The sequence below is a fragment of the Anguilla rostrata genome, chromosome 7 (assembly GCF_018555375.3).
Source record: "Anguilla rostrata isolate EN2019 chromosome 7, ASM1855537v3, whole genome shotgun sequence".
NCBI classification, from domain to species: domain Eukaryota; kingdom Metazoa; phylum Chordata; class Actinopteri; order Anguilliformes; family Anguillidae; genus Anguilla; species Anguilla rostrata.
In genome coordinates, this window is record NC_057939.1 from 44934288 (window position 1) to 44953448 (window position 19161).

The following is a 19161-nucleotide window of genomic DNA, read 5'->3' on the forward strand; positions in this document are numbered from 1 at the left end:
AACAGAAACCTTTGCATAAATTAGCTACAAAGATTATATGCAAAGCAGAGGCTACTATGCAGCCGATATCATCCAGTAGCCAAAAAAATAACATCCCAACATGCAGGTCATGCATAAAAATGTAGGCTATGCAGGCAGGACATGCTGCAAGAGTGGACCCCAGAGACTTTGAAAGAGTGAATGTTGGGGCATTCGGTGGGAGCGTCAGTGGCCAGGAAAGCTCAAATTGCAGATTATTCAAAAGCAAAGGTACTGTCAGAATGGAATTTCTTTTCTTTTTTTGTAAGTGTTTGAAAATGAACACCAATGAAAGTGTCAAGTCGGCCGCACCAAGCGCACACCCAGTAATTAGCCCCTAGAGTGTATAAATGAATAAAGGCTTGTTTTGTCCAGCCAAATATTTTCCCTTTCAGAACAACCTCAAGAGCACTTTCTCTCTCTCTGTGGGGCTTGTGGCTTGGCAAATCTCTTATGTAATAGCAGTGTCACATTGAACAGAAAACTTTATGCATACCAAGATTGCCTAGCACAGTGTTAGTTGTCTCAAACCCCAGTCGAGCAAAACTGACGTGTAGATGCTACATCTCCAGAGTTAAATATAAAATGAACTCAAACTTAACTGATAGAATGTTCCCCACTGTTTCACATTAATTAACTCCCAGTAGCTAAGGTTAGCGGCTAGGTTAGCTGCTATAAACAAACAGACATGGAGTCAGAGTCCCAACATTGTTTAACATGATGTTCACCAACAGGCCAGTGTTGGCATACTCTGGTGCCAATAATGCAGAGCCTTTAAAGGCTGGTACATAATAGAGGGCACTGAGGTAAAGAGGGACGTGTTTTGACTCTTGGCACTTTTCCTCATTTATTTCACAGGGTCTTCAGTGCAATGCAATCACATTTATCCTCACAGAGAATCAGATTCTGTAATTACCCAGATCACCTCACTATTTAACTGGTTTAATAACCCTTCCTGTCACACCTCACATCACACGCGATTAGCACTCTGACACAAAATGGATGCCGTGGATCACCTAGGTGGGTGCTACCTATAAAACAAGCAGCTTCCTCCTTTCACCATAATGTGCTTTGACACATTTGAAAAAAGCGTCCTTGCATGAAGGACTTACTATTTCAACAGTTTTATGTACAAACAATATGTATTTTGATATAAAATTCAGAGTATTTCAATCTTGTTTTCTGTGCTCACGTGTCCATTTTCTTCAAGAAAGCTCTGTACTGTAGTGTGTCACGTATGCCTTCAGGCATTTTGACTGTCGTATCCCATTTCTTTCATAAGCACACAATAGCCCGCAGAAGCTAGTGCCACACAATACATTCAGTAATCTAAGTAATCCTCTACAGACTTGTGTCTTTGTCTCATGCCTGTGTAACAGCATATACATGTAGGTTACATATCATATGTGTTCTCAGGGGTTGGGGCTGTGCAAAAGTGCTAAGGGAAAGTTCCCTTGAGGTATTTTGAGAGATATATTGGTGTGACACATGTATGACACGAGATACATTAGTATGACACGTATGACATGAGATACATTGGTGTGATATATGTATGCAATGAGTGATGTATTGACGTTACACATGTATGAGATGGCTCACACCGCTTTTAGTTGCTTTTAAGGATAAAAGGTCTGAGATTACATCACACATAGCCTTTGGCTGTTATGCAACGTTCTATCTTTTGATTGTCATCTCTCATACCTCCATCATAGCCACAGCATTGACTGACCTTTAGAGCACTACCTTTTATTCAGATTTTAGGTTTTGGTTTCTCACTGACACCATCTTCTTGTCTGACACCATTGTTTGTCCCATGTTAACTGAATGCCTTCAAGAATATTTATATGGAGACACTGCAAGGGATCTGAGGTAATTCGCTTGATCTCTCTGATATTAAAGAACTCTTGTGTGATCAGTGTCCCAAAGTTGGGCGACTTGATTTCTGAAGATGATGGCTTTTAAAAGATCAAGTGGAAAGCACAGCGCTGTACCAATGCTGATATTCCAGGGAAAATCACATAACAAAAGTGTGAGGTTTCCTACTGGTGCTGTGGTTTTGCTTTCACCATAAGGAGTTTGAAACAAGCAGTGAGAGAACAGCACAGTAACTCTAGATTCTCGCCACACTATACACCAACCACAATAAAGGGGGGAACTATGACATAGCACATATGTGGTTGCTAGTTTTTATACAGCCAAGATGTCTGGCAAAGAGTTTCTTAAGCAGACATGGAAAGACCGATGCATTGTCTAAAACTGGGAAGTAGAATCTCTGTGAAGGCCACATAAAGAATGAGAGAGCCAATTATTTATTAAATTCTTCACAGCCAGGCTGTGCTAAATAATTGCAGCTTCGCCTGATGTCTGAGAAACAGCAACAGATGGAACTCATTTTGTGCCCCCCCCCCCCCCAGTCTTGGTCACGGTCTGTCTGGATTCCTCTGCAAAATGCTTCCTGGATAATCAGAGATTTGTGTCTGTGTTAGAGTACCTCTCTGCTGTTTGAACACTGCATACTGATGTACAGTCATCTGCATTTGATGCGTTCCACCTTGCGTGACATTTTCTTTCCCCTAACCGGGAAAATAAATGCCTGAATATCAGCCAAATCTCAGTTGGAAGCATTTTGATGGATATACTTCTGAATTCTATATTCGGTGTGAGATGCAACTCCAGGTGTTGTGGTAAAAATATGGCAAAAATGTGGCAACAATACCACATTGAAATGTACTGCAACACCGTACAGAGTTTGGATAATAACAGATAAGCAAAGAGATTAAAAATGACACTAAGATGACATTAGATCATAGTAATATAGTGCAATTTAATCAACTTTGGCCGAGTGGCAAAGCCACACAAGGGTATAATCACCTGTTTTACATACAGTACACTAATATTTGCCGTTTCCGAATTCCTGCAGTGCATTGGAGGCAGTGTATGGATGAGAGTGTGCCGGAACGTTCACTGGAATGACACAACCCTGTCAGAATTGAAGAAAGGGCTCCACGGTTTCAGTACAGCCCCTGACAGTATTAGATAACCCGAAAACACGGCATATAGGAGCTGGGCCAGGTATCACACACCGGTAATCATCTGTAACCTCACATGAAGACAGCGAAAGCTACAATGTGAGACCTAATTACTGTAAGAGAAGGATTACATGACAATGAATTAATCAGATAATTGCCATCGTTGTTACTCAAACAATCTCACATCTTTAGCTCTATCTTTGCATGATGTACTGAATGAAAATTACAATACAGAAATCAACTGAATAAATCTATTTAATCATTACAAAGAATAACCTTTTAACTTTGATGAAAACTTCTAATTAACTCCATCTCATTCAATAGCTTTGTACAGTAAAGGAAACAAACTTCAGAAAACTGTACTGTTCTATTTAAACTGCACAAGCTTCGCAGGTCTGATTAGTTCATCCTTGAATTCAGACAGGGAATGAAAACCACAATTTCACACCACCAATTAAAATAAACTGTTGAATTTTTATTTATTTATTGCAAGGGTCTGTGATGTTGATGAAAACATTGTTTTCACTTATATTATTATCACTACGTTAATATTGATAATTATAATACCTTTTGGGATTGATTATTAAGATAGCTGTTTCTCAGCTCACTGTCACATGAATATTCCTCATTGAGATCACAGGGACAGGCCTTGCTTGTCTTATTAACAAAACTATTTATTTCACCTAGAGCACTATTCAAAGCACTATACAAGTGCACTTCTTCATACATTTGAATGAGTTACTAAACCAGCTAAATAAACTGTACATTTATCAGATCCACAGTCAGGTTGTACTTAATTTGTATAAAGTTTCTATTCTTATTCTTTTGTGTGTGGGTATGTGTGTATACAGTGAGCTCCATAAAGTTTGGGACAAAGCCTACAGCAAAACAATGATCACAGACATACTGCTAAACAAAGAAGTTTTTCAAGCCAAAACCTGGAAAATTCTTGACATTCACCTGATCTGAATCCAACTGAACATGCGTTTCATGTGCTGAAGAGAACACTTAAGGCAACCAGCCCCTAAAATAAGCAGGACCCAAAGATGGCTACTGTACAGGCCTAACAGAGCATCACCAGAAAAGATACTCAGCACCTGGTGATGTCTAGGGGCCACTGACTTCAAGCAGTCATTGCATGCAAGGGATATGTGACTAAGTACTAAGCATGGCTACTTTCATTTACATAACATTACTATGTCCAAAACATTATGGTGCCCTGAAATAGGAGTGGGCAATGTATAAGAAGTGCTGTGATTTCTACATGGTGAGACTAAAATGTATACAAATACCCTAAAATCTGAAAAAGTGCACTTTAACCACGTGTGAATTATGTTATTACAAATCGAAAATTGTGGGTCAAACATTATAGAGCTCACTATATGGGTGCTGGATAAAAATGTATATTAGACTTTATCAGATATGATTAAGTCTAATATACTCAAAGTCCTCTTCAAACTTAAATAAAATTAACTTTGGCAACTTTGTTTTAAAGAATTAAACATAGCACCCCAAGTTGAGAGCATTTCACAAATAAAACTTATTTGACATGAAAAACTGTGGGTTACAACATATCCATTATGCATGATGGTTATGTATTTCAAGTAGCCTACATATACGTGCTTGTTTTCATAGAGGATCTGGATACCAGTCTGGCTGGAAGAAAGTATGCATAGGACGCCTTACAACATAAGCGTGAGGTCACAGTCAGGCGCCCCATAAAAAGGGGGGGGCGGTTGAAGAAAATGTTATTTACAAAAAAGAGATAATGACGAACACCGAACTTTGCACTGAAAAATATGTGACTCTTATATAACATTTTATAACGGGAGCTTCATAAAGCGGAACTCTTTTTTGCGTAATTATTGTAGCAGTAACAGGAACTATGTTGTCTGCTACGGAAATAACGTTATTGCAGTCTAACGAGTGTCTTGTTGAAGCATGAGCCGTCTGAAGCTATGTACTGACATCATCTTTCTGCGTCCGCATCGTCTTTCGTGTGTTTCTGTGTTGAAGCGCTGAGGAGAGTAGCTATCGGTGTCTCTTTTCATCTTATTTCGAATCCTCATCAGTTTTCTTTGGGGACAGATCTACTACATTTAAGCAACCGAGAGCAGATTTTGTTTTCAGGAGGTAAGGAAGCACCATGGACACCGTGTGGAAACATTTCTGAGGGGACTGGTTAAGAGTTTAAAGCAAAGGAGAGAATAGAACATTTTATAGCTAGCTTGTCAGCTCTGGCTTGCTATCTATCTGCAAGGGGGAGGGTAACGTTAACCCACTGGAAAAAGGAAGCAGAGCGTGAGAAAGACTGCAAACCAGCCATCCTTAGTAGCTTCAAGCAAGCAGGGGTTGCCCGCTCTGTGTGAGAATAGAGGCCCCGTTTGGTGGATCGTACGACTAGCTTACTTTAGCTAGTACCTAGCTACCAGAGTCCACCCTGAGGTAAGTGAACTTGGTTGCTGTCTATTAGTTAACTACACATTTCACAAAAACAGGTGCTTTATAATGTCACTGTCTGAGTTTTTAGTTAGCTAACGTTAAATAGCAACATTATGGTTATCTGTATTTGCAGAATATATGGGGAACTAGAAAAGGACTCGCTAGCTAGCATGCAAAACTATTACTGCCATCTTCAGCACGCACAGAGGTCGAAGCCCTTGCCGGTTTTTTTGGGAGACCCTATGAGCGAGTTGACAAGCGTTAGCAAACTTTATTTAACTGGCTGCAACCCTATTTGAGCGCTTAGCTGGACGAATGAAAATAGTGTTGCATGTTTTTGTTTGCAGGCTATCGACCTAGTTTCAAAGTATGTGGCCAGAAGTCATATGCACAAAGTTAGCGGTTCTGCCAATAACGTGCATTCATCAAACTGGGGAACACGCATGCTTTCTCTTGCTTCATTTGGCACTGTTGCCAGCTAGAAAGCATGACTTGGGGATGTAGGACTAACTTTGCTCGACCATGTTAGCATGTTAATTTTGTAAAAGCAAATCATGTTTGCTTTGGTATCTGAAGAACTAAAGTCACCGCTATGTTTTTGACGCACGCGTGACCGCTCGTCTCTGCATCGTCTATTGTGATTTACTTGATGTGGTCTCACTTGGTACATCGTTTACCTTTTATCCAACTTTAGCTAGCTGTTTTGGCAACATGGCTAAATAAATGATTACAAGCCTACAAATATATGTTTAAATAAACACAAAAAGTTTGGTCAGCAAGCTTGCAAACAGCCTAACAGTTAGTGGTGGTAGTGCCTTAAACTAAAGTCAGGGAGCGCGTTTCAACACGTGCACGCGTTCGGCGAAAACTGGTGCAGCAGGTGCTGTTCACTTAGCCAGCGCCTGCTAGGCTGGCCCTCTTTTTCGTTTTGATAGATATGTTCTAGCCGTATCGAAGTTGGAGAAAATGCTAAAAACAAAACCTTGTGATGTAAACCAATGTCCTCCGTAAAATAAGTTGCATTGCTTAAGTTGCATTAACCGTTTAAGCGTAAAGTGGTCAGACTTTACAGCAAGCTAGCAGCCAAGACGCTGGCCCGACTTTATACGTAGAAAACGTTTGTTTTACTATTTGCGAGGTATTTAAATTGCTTCAGGCTAGATATTTGACAAGATGGTCGGGCCATCCTTGCAGCTTGATGATTATTGAAGTGCTGCTTTCTCCATAAATGTTATTCTGTTCGTGTGCCTTTAGACGAAGTGTTGTTCAGTGTGTGACAGTTACTTATGACGTCAACTATACATTGATGCGTTTTGTCTTTATGTATTTTGAGTTTACAGTCATCTTTAAAAGAGCAAGTTGTCAGTATTGTTTAAGGGTTGTAGAAATAAATAAATAATGTAAAACGGCAGTGTTCCCGCAGTAAAGTGTGGTTCCATATGAGCACGTTTCTGGCGTAGATGGAAAGCAAGGCTGACGATGCTATGGGAAAGCATTTACTGTCTGTAGATAGGTGTCTTAAGAGGCCAGTACCCCCTTCCGCAGGGCATGTGATGTCACCCAGTGGTTTGAGTAGCATGATACTGTCAATGCCTTCTTCGTCAGCAGTTGTGAGCCTAATCGCCAGATCTGAGCCTAATCGCCAAATGTAAATCTTACCAGGCATCTGCGGGATATTCTGGACATGGCCCGACATGGCCCATTCTGCTCTTTTCAATATAATGTGAGTTTATTGACTTTCTCGGGTGCGGTAGTCATCCTGTAGAACTCCAGGTGCTGTACGTGGCACACTGCACCCTGTTGAGTGGCTTTACATTGGAGAGTAATTTTTTGTTCACTACCTGTAGCTGTGGCCAGTCACCTTGCTAGCGTTGTTGTTACTGGACATCTGGCAGTTGGAAGTGGTGGAGCCGGCCCTGCTCTCTGTGCCGTTTCTAGTTCTTTTCACAGTGAGTCAGAATCCGGGCACGCCTGCATCTGAACGAAGAGGGCATCTTTTTTCACTTTATCTCGCTTTGGCACTCGCGCTTTGAGTTCCGAGCGGAAAGAGCGCCATTGTCTGCGTCTGAGGAGGAAGATGGACCTGGATAAGGGATGGCACGGGAATCTGTCCTCTGAAGGGAGGAGTGAGGGAAGGAGGGAAGCTGTTAGCGAGTGGAGGACAAAGGGAAGGAGGGAATTTGTTAGAGAGAGGAGGAGAGAGGGAAGGAGGGGAGCTGTTAGAGAGAGGAGGAGAGAGGGAAGGAGGAGAGCTGTTAGAGAGAGGAGGAGAGAGGGAAGAAGGGAATCTGTTAGCGAGTGGTGGAGAGGAGGCTGTTGTAGAGGAGGGATGGGTAAAGGAGGGAAGCTGTTGGTGAGCGGAGAAGAGAGGAAAGGAGGGACGCCTCAACCTTCTCCTCTACTCCGTTTCACTGGCAGGCTCGCTGCTGGCTGTAGGTAATTTCCTCTGTTCTCACTTCCTGCTTAAATGTCTCTTCTCACCCTCTCCTTTCGATGTATTTTTAAAAACAGGAATGAGGTACAAAGCACAGTTTTTAAAAATTTTTTATCTAAGGATACTTGCCACAACTCTTGTGAAAGGGGCCAGACTTGTATTGTCATGTAGACAGAACTGAAATGAAACTAGTTCATGTGATGAGATGTTGCTTCTATGTGCTGAATGGTAGTTCTAGGCTTTCACCCATCAAGGATTCTGACGGTAAAGGTGTTGAGGAGTGATTCTGTGACTACCTAAAGGCCCCAGTTTTCCTAGCCTGTGAGTTGTCTGCTCAAATTTGTCCAGCACGTCAAGCCGAAGACCTTTAAGGCTTCATTGTCACTCAGTCGAAGCCTTTTAAGACCACTTCATCTGTCTACCGAAACCTTGAGACGGGGAAAGCTTCGTCAGGGTTCCGGTGCTCGAGGGGCCCTCCGGCTCGGAACTGTCAATTCTGAAACCATACTTGTGCGGTTTACCTATGAGCATACTCTTAGATCTGAAGTTTGACTCCTGGACCAAAAGAAAGTGAGAATTCTGAGTGGGTTGTGCATCAGCATCTTTCTCAGGCCCGGTAAATCAATTCGTTTCCATGTCTTTTTGTTGATCCGGTGATTTTTACGGGCGTTTGAAGACGGGAGATGTTTAGCGTTTGCTTTCCTGCGTTATTATTTTTCGCGCGGTTGGTGGACTGCAGTTCTCTCTCGATCTCTCTCGAGCTGAATGAAAAACACGATATACAGGCAAGGGTTGCCCACGTGATGGATTTTGGCTTCCGGTGAAGTTTCTCCAGGAGGTGTAATCTTTCATTTCGCACAGATCTCTCACCCCTGTGGAGTCCCCGTTCTCGCAGCGCTGAGGGAAGGTCCTTATGCAATAACTTTGCTGTAATATTACAGAAGCATCATGCAGACGTCGTGCGAGCTGGAATTGCATTTGTACCGGTGGATTTGTAGCCACACCAGTTGCTGCAATATTTGAAGGCTCATTTTTTTTTACCTTAGGCTATTGGGCACTGTACTTGGTTGCACGCAGCGAGTGGACTGTTTAAAGTCTGATTTTGTGGCCTCTGAATTGAGTCCTATTCTCTCTTTGTGAAGCCTTGTAAGTACCCCTGTCTGAGTTGTTTACAGCTCGTCTCTAAGGGTGTCTTATGCCGTTGTGTGTGTCTCCGCTCCATCGCAGAACCTGGAGAGGAATGCAATGGAGGCATGTCTCAGAATGAGGAATTCCTGAATTGAAAGCAGTCCACAGGAGTGACAAGTTTCTCCAAATGACTAATGCGGATGCACTCTACTAAGAGCCAGCGGGAAGGTCCATCCATTTCAGGCCAAAGACCATGGCCTGTCTATATGCCAAGTCCTATAGCAGTCATCCTCAACCCTGGTCCTGAAGACCCACAGGGTCTGCTGGCTTTGACTATCACCTTAATGCAGTGCAATCAGTTTAGATTTAAGAAAATGGGTTAGACGAGTTAACTCTGTGATCAGCTGCTTTAATTGAACAAAGATATTTAAGTGAACAAAGATAAGTGCTGAGTACATGTGAAAAAGCAGGACCCTCCGGAGCTCTCCATGACCAGGGTTGACCTCATGTCCAGCGTGCTGCAGTATTGCACAAGCACCCCGTCCAGTCTGCTGTTTGCGCTCGTGGAGAACAGGTGTTTCTGTTGGCTTATGCGTTTGAAGAGAGAAAATGAATGCATGTGTGGGCGGTACTTTCCTAGGCTCAAGAGTGAGGACAAGAGATTTGGCAATGCTGACATTGACAGGCTGGTCTTTTTCTTTTTTTTTCTTTTTTTGCTATTGTAATTACATTTACGTGACATTACAGGCATTTAGCAGACTCTCTTTCCCAGAGCGGCAGTTTCCTACCCTGGAATCGAACCCGTGACCTATAGGTTACAAGACCAGTTCTCTACCCATTATACAGCACTGCTGATTATAAAATTGAAATTATACCTTTATATTTGACACGCATTAGATGCATTACAAACTCCCTCCATCTTCCTTGTCCCCTGTAAAAATGTCTAACTTAGGCCCCGTTTTTGTGGCTGGAGCTTTCTGTTCTCGGTTCTTCTGCTTTCTGTTTTCCCACATGAAGTCCCCGTTTGCGTCATCTGTGTTATGAGTTCAAAAGACAGTTATGTGACCTCGCTCTTCAGAAGAGCACGTCCTTCAGTTAGAAGGAGCCCAGTCTTGTGAGTTTTTTTATTCTTTTTTGACTACTTATAATAATAAGTGAAATATTGTAATTTCCTGTAATCAAATTTGTTTTAATGGATTGGTTAAAACATTGCGAAGCTTAGACATGATGATCTGTTTTATTTTCGCCACTTGACCCATGTTTATAAGTTCAGTGCATCAATCTATGAAGTAGGAAAGTTCAAGTCCTTTAGAGTGTTCTAATTTTCCAAAGGCAGAAGCATTTCTTATTTTCTTCCAATGCTTGGCCTGAGCTGGCCTTAACTTGTTTCATTGCAAAGTACATAGGCATAGCCTACATTTTTTCCTATCCTGGATGATAGCACAAATGTGCTCCTTTGGAAAATAGCTTGCAGTGTTTTTTATTTATCATCTGTTTCGTTCACTCTGTTCAAGGAAATGGGTAACACTTACTGCAACTCCTAGATGGGGCATTCCGTTTGAAATCAGCATAAAATTGCCATCGCCCTTGTCAGTGGTGTCTGGGTTTCCCAAAGATGCGACCTATCATAAAGGCTTTTGTAGCTCCACCTATCATCGGTTTTCTTATTTAGCATTATGGCTGTGTTTGGCCCATACCCGTCTTAGTGAGTTTTTACATCGCTTGCATACTCACTAACGTGTACTCACTGTTGTGGTGGGCTTTTTTGTCCTGGTTACATACAATCTCTTAGCTCATTTTCCAGTACAATACTGCCCGTGGTTGATTTGGAATAAACATGCACGTTGGGGGTTTTTCTTGGGTTATTTTGTTTGCACGTCCTCAAATAATCAGTGCTGCAGGGACAAAATGTTCATTTTTGTTTAATTTTTTCTGCACTGCGATAAATTATTTTGTCGTGCGGAAAGGGGGAAGACACCCTGGCGAAGAACCGTCTTTCCAGCCGGAGTCGAGCGGAGCTTCAAGGAATCGTGAAATATTCAAGAGCGGCATTATGAATGTTTAATTGTCTTTCCACGCGGACGAAATGCAAATAGTTGGCTTCCGTCAAAATTGATGAAATTCGCAGTGCACAAATGCCCGCCGCGCTTCATTGACGGTTTGCGCGGCGGCGGATCGAAGCGCGGTCCGTCTCCGGTCCCGTCGGAATCCGAATCGGTCCCGGGAGCGAGGTGCGCGCGAAATGCCAGATCACCGCTAGCGGTCGGCTCGAACCGGGGCGCACCTGAAGGCAGGCCGAGGGCGGGGGCGGATCAATTGATCCGCGGGCCGGGAGACAAAGCCCCCGTCGCTCCAGCCTCATCGATCGGGGGGGGAGAAAGGCGCCCGCATTTCGCTCCGGCGTCTAAAGCCGTCTCGCACCCCTGGCGTCCCGCGGAAAGCGAGGGATGGAGGGAGGAGGGAAAGCGAGGGATGGAGGGAGGAGGAAAGGTCATTTCAGTGCACCCGGGGAGGGCTGGTCAATAACGAGAGGTGAGAGAGCTCTAATTTATTCGCACGTCCAGAGCAAGGCTCGACACACACCGCTCGGCCTTCAAAACGCCTTCCCTGCAGCAGCATGGAGCCGACCAGAATGGTGAAGATGGGAGTTTTTGGAACAAATGCTCAATATGGCATTAGCCTGCCCAGATATTACTGGACAGGTGAAACACTTCACCTGTCCTGGACACAAAATTATATCTCACAATGTCAGATGTAACATGCATCTGTTAAAAATACATATGCATATGTAGCATTTCATAATTTTACAGTACAAATAAAATATAAAGTTGCGAAATGGCCACTTGTCAGAACAAAGTGTTAACTTTGCTAGTATGTACAAGGTCTAGCAGAACCTTTTTAGTTACACAGAATACAGTTTGACCTGCTGCAACACCTTTGGTAAAATAAGGTCTACAAGTTGGCTTGTCACAGCTACAGGTAGTGAACAAAAAAAGAACTCTCCAACAATGCAGTGCAGTGAAGAGTGATAGTGTGCAGTGGTGCTAAAAGGCAAATAAATGCAGCTTGTTGGAATCTATTACAATTCGGCTTACTCTCGCGTTCACCGATATCTCCCCGACTACAAACTTTACTTTCCCCTCATCCAAACTTTCTGGCTCCGCCTTGCTGGCTGTGATAAGAGCGGCAGCATTACTCACTCCCCTCCTTTAATTTGTCCAATCAGAACGGAAGAGCACGAGCATCAATCACGGATTTAAGAAAAGGCGACGCGCGCTGACCAATCGGGGACTTCGGCCGGAGTTCGAGTTCTCCGGCTCGAAGGAGCGCGGCGTCCTTTTTCTGCTCTCGCCGAGGCGAGAGAAGTCGCGTTTACCTCAGAACCTGCTCGCCTTCGCCTCCCCGCTCCCGCGTTTGAGCGCTGGGCCGGCCGGCGTCCTTCAGCCCGCCCGACCTCGCGTAGCGCTAATTGCGAAAAGATCAAAGCGAAGCCCGTTTTCTCCCGCCGTTTGTCGTGAGCCTGCTTCGGCTTCTCGAACAGACATTACATTGCAGGCGCTTGGCAGACGCTCTTATCCAGAGCGACGTACAAAGACAACACCACGCGCCTTTTTCACGAATTCGCCGTCTCGGGAAAAGGCCTGCGGTGTTTATTTTACCGTTTCGTTTAGTCAGCACGAGAGAAAGAGAAACGTCTGCCGCCAACAGGCTCGACGGGTCATCCTGTATGACAGCCGTATCCAGTCGGCCTGGACCTACCGCAAGGTTCGTCTAAAAGCACCGGGCCTTGGCCTGGACTAGACGTGCGTATCGTCGATATTAGATGGACAAGGGGGCCTGGAGACATAAGAAATGTAGTCTGTCAGATGAACCTGTGAGATGGATTGAGTTTTCGTTATCTGCCTGTGTGTGTGCATGTGCGTGTGTAGCTGCAGAAGGTGCGGGTGTTGAAATTCGGCAAAATGGCTGCCCACCTGCGACAGTGCCCCATTGTACTCTGAGGCAACACCTGGCTACTCCATGACTCGAGACTGATAAGAGCGGTTTCGTGTGTGCGTTGATGGCATGCTGCGGTGGCTGATGTTTTCTCTCGGTCTTTCCCATGGTGTATGAACGCTTGGGCTGACTTTGAGAGAAATATCTCAGCAGACAGAGCAATTATAATTCCCAGTGGTGCAGCTCTAGCTAAAGAATGTATGCCATCTGCAAACTAAATACCAGGCCTTCTGAGAAACTGAACAGAATGTCGAAATATTCTATTTTTTTCCCACATGGAGCCGGTTTTATTCTTGTACAACTTTTTGTCCCGACTATATACATTTTTCCCTTGCCTGGAGCCACTTGCCTGAACATCAGAGTGAATCCAGATGACTAGGCCGAGTCATTAATTTTCCATTGTATATATAGAGTTTCATAAATCTAGCCTATTCAGAATTTGTATGTTTTACTTTCGCTAATTTATGTGTCATTGCTGGGAAGCGGGGGGTGGAGCTAGGCCATGGTGTGTGGGGGGGGGGGGGGGGAGAGAGACCGAATTTTTGCGGTGTGATGGTCTAATTTCCCCACCCCCCACAAAGATGAGCCCATTGGCTAATGGTCAATTTGAGACGGGCTATTGTGTGGCCCGGGGCTGCTTGCGCTTCCCTCGCCGTTGTTTGAAAGGATTACCTCTCCGGGAGCCGCCTCACAGTGAATCTCAATGGGCCGAGTGAGCGATGGCGGCATGCTCGCAGTGTGAAAGGAGGCTTGGGCATTGTCTCCTCCGTGAGCGTGTGTGTGTGTGTGTGTAAGAGAGTGAGTGCGTGTGTAAGAGAGTGAGTGCTTGTGTGTGTGTGTGTGGGAGTGTGTGTGTGCGTGCGTGTGTGTGCGCGCTCGTCTGCGCGTGAGAGATAGATAGATAGAGGGAGAGCGTGTGTATGTGTGTGTGAGTGAGAGAGAGCGTGTGCGTGTATGTGAGAGCGAGAGAGGGAGAGGGAGAGAGAGCCTGTGTGTGTGTGTCCTGATTAGGAGAGGGAAACTTGCTCTAACCTTCTGTACTCTTCCCAAAGCCCCTCCTTTCTCTGCACATCTCAGGAAAGCCCTGCATTTTATGACAAACTTCCCACTCGTTTTACGGTGGCGGATTAAAGCGGAGGTCTTTCCACCCCCTGCTCAAACACAATGGCCCCGCTCGAGTCTATAGTGAATTAAGAGACGGCCTTCTGGAGACCCCCCAGTAATTTGGGAACTACATTTCCCACAGTCCTCCCACACAGAAAGAACTGCAGCTCCCAGCAGCACCCACCAGGACCAATCCTTTTCTTGCAGCACATAATTAAGTGCCATATTAACTATATTTGAATGAACAGCAGGGTCAATTTCAGTTGCATGTCTTTGAGTCAAAAGGCATCACAGCCATGCTCTGTGGCGTGCAATGATAAACCACATCAGTGAAGCTGGTGGTCTCTTTGTCAGTACACCTTGTAGGTAGTGACACTGGTTTGTTAAAGTATGCAAACACGCTGTTGAAGGTGCTGACTGTAATGTAATTTTGATGTGATGGAGTTCTTTGCAGGGTTGACGTGCTACTTTGTGCCTTCAAAACGGAGATTGTGTGACTGTCTCACCGGGCCTTACTCTAGTCTTTTGTTGTGATACGAGCTTCTTAGCTGTACTTCCCTCAGTCGCTGCGCTGTTTTCTTTCAGTCAGATACAGTGATTTGACTTCGTTAGCCTGCTGGAGTGCGCGGGCCTGAGGTCACCTAGGTCAGAGCGGTTCTGAGCGTCCGCCGTTCCCACGACGCGGATCCCCGTCCGTCTCCTCTTCCCCGAGGGACGGGACGGGGGCCTGGAGCGCACGTAGCGGCGCGCGGAGGCGAGCGCGCAGATGGGGACGATCCTCAGATCCTCTGGAGAAACCAGGGGCAGCTGGCGGCCCCGGTGGCCCCCGGTGAAAGTGCATTAAGGTTCGTTAGCGGGGATAATCTCCGCGGCGGGCCGCGAGGGAACGAAACGTGCCTGCCGTCTCCCCCCCCCCTTTCCGCATCGCCACGGCGTCGACCTCAGTCGTCGTTCGTTCGTCGTCAGTCTGGGAACTTATTCCGTTGGGGTCGGCTGTGCTTTTTCGGGTTAAGCGCGGGTCAGGCACGCGGGCGGTCTGTTAAACACCACTGCTAGCGCTCGCGGTTCCAGCGCCGCGCGGTCCAGACGCGGAGGCGTGAAAACCGCTCTAATCTGGATCGGGCTCATCTGGGTCTCTCCGCTCCTTCAGGAAGGCTGGAGCCAGAAGCTCGCTGCCGAGGACCTGGCTTCTCAACAGGTACGCCTGTGTCACCGAAAACAGACTCCTGCTACTCCTTTGCTAGCCACGTCAGAATTCGGTTCATGTGCAGTTGGCGATTGTAATTGTGCATTGATTATGTAATTGAATTACTGAGACTGTGGTAATTGCTTAATAGCATTGGATACGTGCTGTTCTTATCCGTGTTGGCGAATGGGCTGACTTGGCTTCCTACTTTCCGAATGTTGATGCCCTGGTTTGCTGGTTCCTCTCAGGTGAGCTCTTTTCTGTTGTGAAAGCAGAACCCTTATAACCTCTCTTCTAGACCGACGCGTAGTCTGTGAAGTGGCCTCGTGCCTGGACCAGCGAACAGTAGACCGCGCGAGCCGCTCCTCGAGTAGCCGCAGATGGCTTCAGAAACCGTTCTTCCCTTCATCTTCTTGAAAGACGTCTCTGGCTCCCGCTGCGTGCTCAGACAGAAGATTCTGCCATTGTCATTTTGTGAATGCTATCAAACAATCAATACGGTCATTGGGTGTGTGAAGAAGAGATGCCGGCTGCGTTCTCGGAAGCTAATGCAGCGGTTTCACCTTCATGAGGCCCCTAGTGTTTATCCTGTTTTTACACTGCTCTCAGATGACCTCTGACCTCTGCCCTCCCTGTGGCAGGGGAAAGTTTTGGGGTTCTCGTGACGTAAAGGTTGGGGCCTGTCCCTCTCCTCTTGCTTCGTGACCTCACGTTCGTGTGGCCTAAATGAGATTCGTAGAGCGTGCTCGTTTGACATGACGACGACGACTTGTTTTCACGAGCAGAACTTTACTGTGGCCTCCCCATAACAAGCCAATAAGAAAGCTTTACGTTATAGGGCTATGAAAGCTGCAGGAAAGGTAAGCAAACCGCTGCTTTAACGTGTTTGTTTTGGAGTGTTCTATCCATTTCACCCTCAGAGTAAATGTACAGATCTCTATAATTAGCTGAATTACCAGAGCTGGATGTGTTGATTTTACCCACAGTCCTGTGGGGGTTTCCAAGCAGGCTTGAGTGAGACACGCTAGTTTAGCATCGAGCAAAAGCAGCCGTGCGCTACAGTTACGGTTTACAAATGAGCTGTTTGAGAGGTGCTTGTAGCTACAGCGACGTAGAAAGTGCATTTAACATGGTAAACAGACACTGCTAGAGGTGGGCAATGTTGCAGTCAAATAAGGGCCAACGTTAAGGGACATTTTTCAAGGCTAGAATATAGAGATTCTTATGCTTTCTCACAACATTGTGGAAATGTCAACACTGAAATATCGGTGTGGCTAATTAGCCAATTATGCAGGCTAACCCTGTATCTTCCCACAAGCAGCTTTAAACATAAGAGTGTCTTGTCGAACTGCTAACTCGGATGCTAATTAGATGGAGCAACACGATATAGTGTAGATCAGGGGTAGTACTAACACGTCATTGCCTTTACTTGTTTCATTTGATTCCGAAACGGCTACTTTAGGAAACCCGGGAGTGGCGCGCGCTTAGAGGAAAAAAATGGATTTTAAATTGCCGTTGAAATGCATTTTTGAATTGCCTTCGAAATTCATTTTAAATGGCCGACTGCATTTGCATTGCTGTTGTGCTTTATTAAACTAGCGGGCGGGGTGAGGCGCGGTTGACCTCTGGAGTGGGAAAGGGTGTTCAGTTGGCTATGTTTGCCAGACCTTAATTAAAAACCCAAACCACAGTTGCGAGCGGTTAATGGGCGACATTGTGTGGAAGCCTAATGCAACAGGAATACTTAATGCATGCGGGGCGAGTTCTTGCTGTTCTTCTCAAGTTGGATAGCGGCTAACGGGAGATGAGAAGCCCGCAGAGACCTGGCGGACAGACTCGAGCACAGCGGACGCTTTCTTTCCGGAACGTTCCGACACGCCGTTGCCCAGCCAGGCGGAGGAGGCCCAACCCCGGGGTCTTCTGGGCGTGTTCGGAACCGAAGTAGATTCCACTCGTACTTTTAACAGTATTCCAGGAGAGCTGTTCGAAACAGCAGCTGGTGATGGATGAACACATATGCGGGAATGTTTTTTAATATCATCCCGCTGATTCCCCCCCCCACTGCGTCGGGGAGAGAGGTGCTCAGCGATTGCTGTAGCAGAGTGGGGAAAAAGGGCATTAACTCTAATGGAGCTCATCTTTTCAGCAGAAGTCACGCTGTTAAGGTTGATTTCTAAATTGGGTGGCGTCTCCAAACAAACATTATTTGTTTGCTTTTCATGTCAAACCACCTCAGCCGCTCCTACTGTACCTTGAAAGGACTTCGGAGAGCGGGTATAGAAATATGATGCGTTGGAGTATATAGAGATTCTCATGCATTCTCACATCATTGGGGGATTCCTTACCCGGAAAATTTCACGGGGACTAGCCTAAAATGAGTAATGCTGAAACAGAGCTCAGAGCAAAAGTCCCAGTTTAACGAACAGGGGAGACTAAACTTTCGTTTTGATGTCTATGGCATCTACCTAGTCAGAAAACAAATGCGAGGGCTGCACTAGGAAGAATATAATTACCCTCCCACCAATTACACGGTGTACGGTGCACATGTATAAAGAGTACAGATGCCTCGCGCAAAATATCACATGCATAGCAATAATTGTAGTAACATACTACTTCTTAACTGTCTTTCTTTTTAATGATATATTGGAGGTTGGTTGTGTCTGTACTGTGAGGAATTGATTTTTTCTGTTTCTTTTCCGCCGCCTTTATTTCTCTCCCCCTCTCTCTCTCTCTTCTCTGAGCTACGGGCGGGCAAGCCAGGTCCTCAGATGACACCTGTACTTTTATCCCAGTTTCCACGGTAACGGGGCCTCGCGAAAGCCCGCCTCCCTCTTTCCCTTCCACAAGAGGACCCCGGCACGGCGCGGCGCGGCAAAGCTTTAGCGCGGGTTTCCTCCGCTGGACCGAAGTCGTCACGCGGTTCTTGCCAAACGCCAGCCGGCCCGTCACCAGAACCCTCCCGGCCGCGTTAACACACCGTGCTAACGTGCCACGCTAACACGCCGTGCTAACGTGCCACGCTAACACGCCGTGCTAACGTGCCACGCTAACACGCCGTGCTAACGTGTCACGCTAACACGCCGTGCTAACGTGCCACGCTAACACGCCACGCCGCGCACCCCGGCCCGAACGAGCGGCAGACTCGCCGGAGAGAAGGCTCGCCGGATGAACTCCCGCCGGAACTCCCACCGGTTCCGTTAATCTGCCGCCCGCCATCGCGGAATTAATTCCGCGCGCGCCGAGCTGTGTAATTGAGGGAACGCGCCGAGTCACCCTGCGAGGGATTAGCCGACTCCGCCGCCGGGCTCATGTCCTACACGTTCCTTTGAAAGCACCCCCCCCCCCCTCCCCGTTTGGCACAGTCCCAGATTGACACGGGTGAGAAACGCCCTGAGGTTGGAGATGGCGGTTAGCTTGTGCGCTCAGCCAGCTGTTTGTTTACTCTGACTGGGGCTGCCTCCGTATTAAGTGTGAGAGTAATGACGAGGATCGCGGAGGAAGGACGTGCAGACTGGGTGTGAAATTAAAAGGGCTCCCGATCGCGCCCGCGGACAGGGTGCCCGCGTTCTCGGCGGGGTGACGGGGGGGGGGGGGGTCACGGGTAGGGACGTGTCATCTGCAGGGAGGTGGGGTCCTGGGTGGGGCTGGGGGGGTGGTGTGAAGTATCCCATCAGGCCGTGTGCTCTTTCTCTGTGTCGGGCAGGAAGGAGGCCATTTCCTCTCTCACACCAGAGAGCCAACGCTAGCGCTCTGCCGAGAATAGCCCTTAATGAGAGACTTCAAAGCCGTTCCCTTTTATTTTCACACTGCAGTTAATTAGCCGT

At 46.2% G+C, this 19161-nt stretch overlaps 1 protein-coding gene across 2 annotated transcripts in view; it reads left to right on the forward strand.

Annotated features, from left to right (window-relative positions):
• Nucleotides 1–5015: 5015 nt before the first annotated feature.
• LOC135259819 (F-box/WD repeat-containing protein 7) overlaps nt 5016–19161 on the forward strand; it is a 144106-nt gene continuing 129960 nt past the window's right edge. The window contains exon 1 of one of the 2 annotated variants that reach the window (XM_064344586.1): nt 5016–5492. The gene's annotated coding sequence lies outside the window, so the exon portion shown is untranslated. The remainder of the gene's footprint in view (nt 5493–19161) is intronic. The other variant, XM_064344587.1, reaches the window with a different exon arrangement.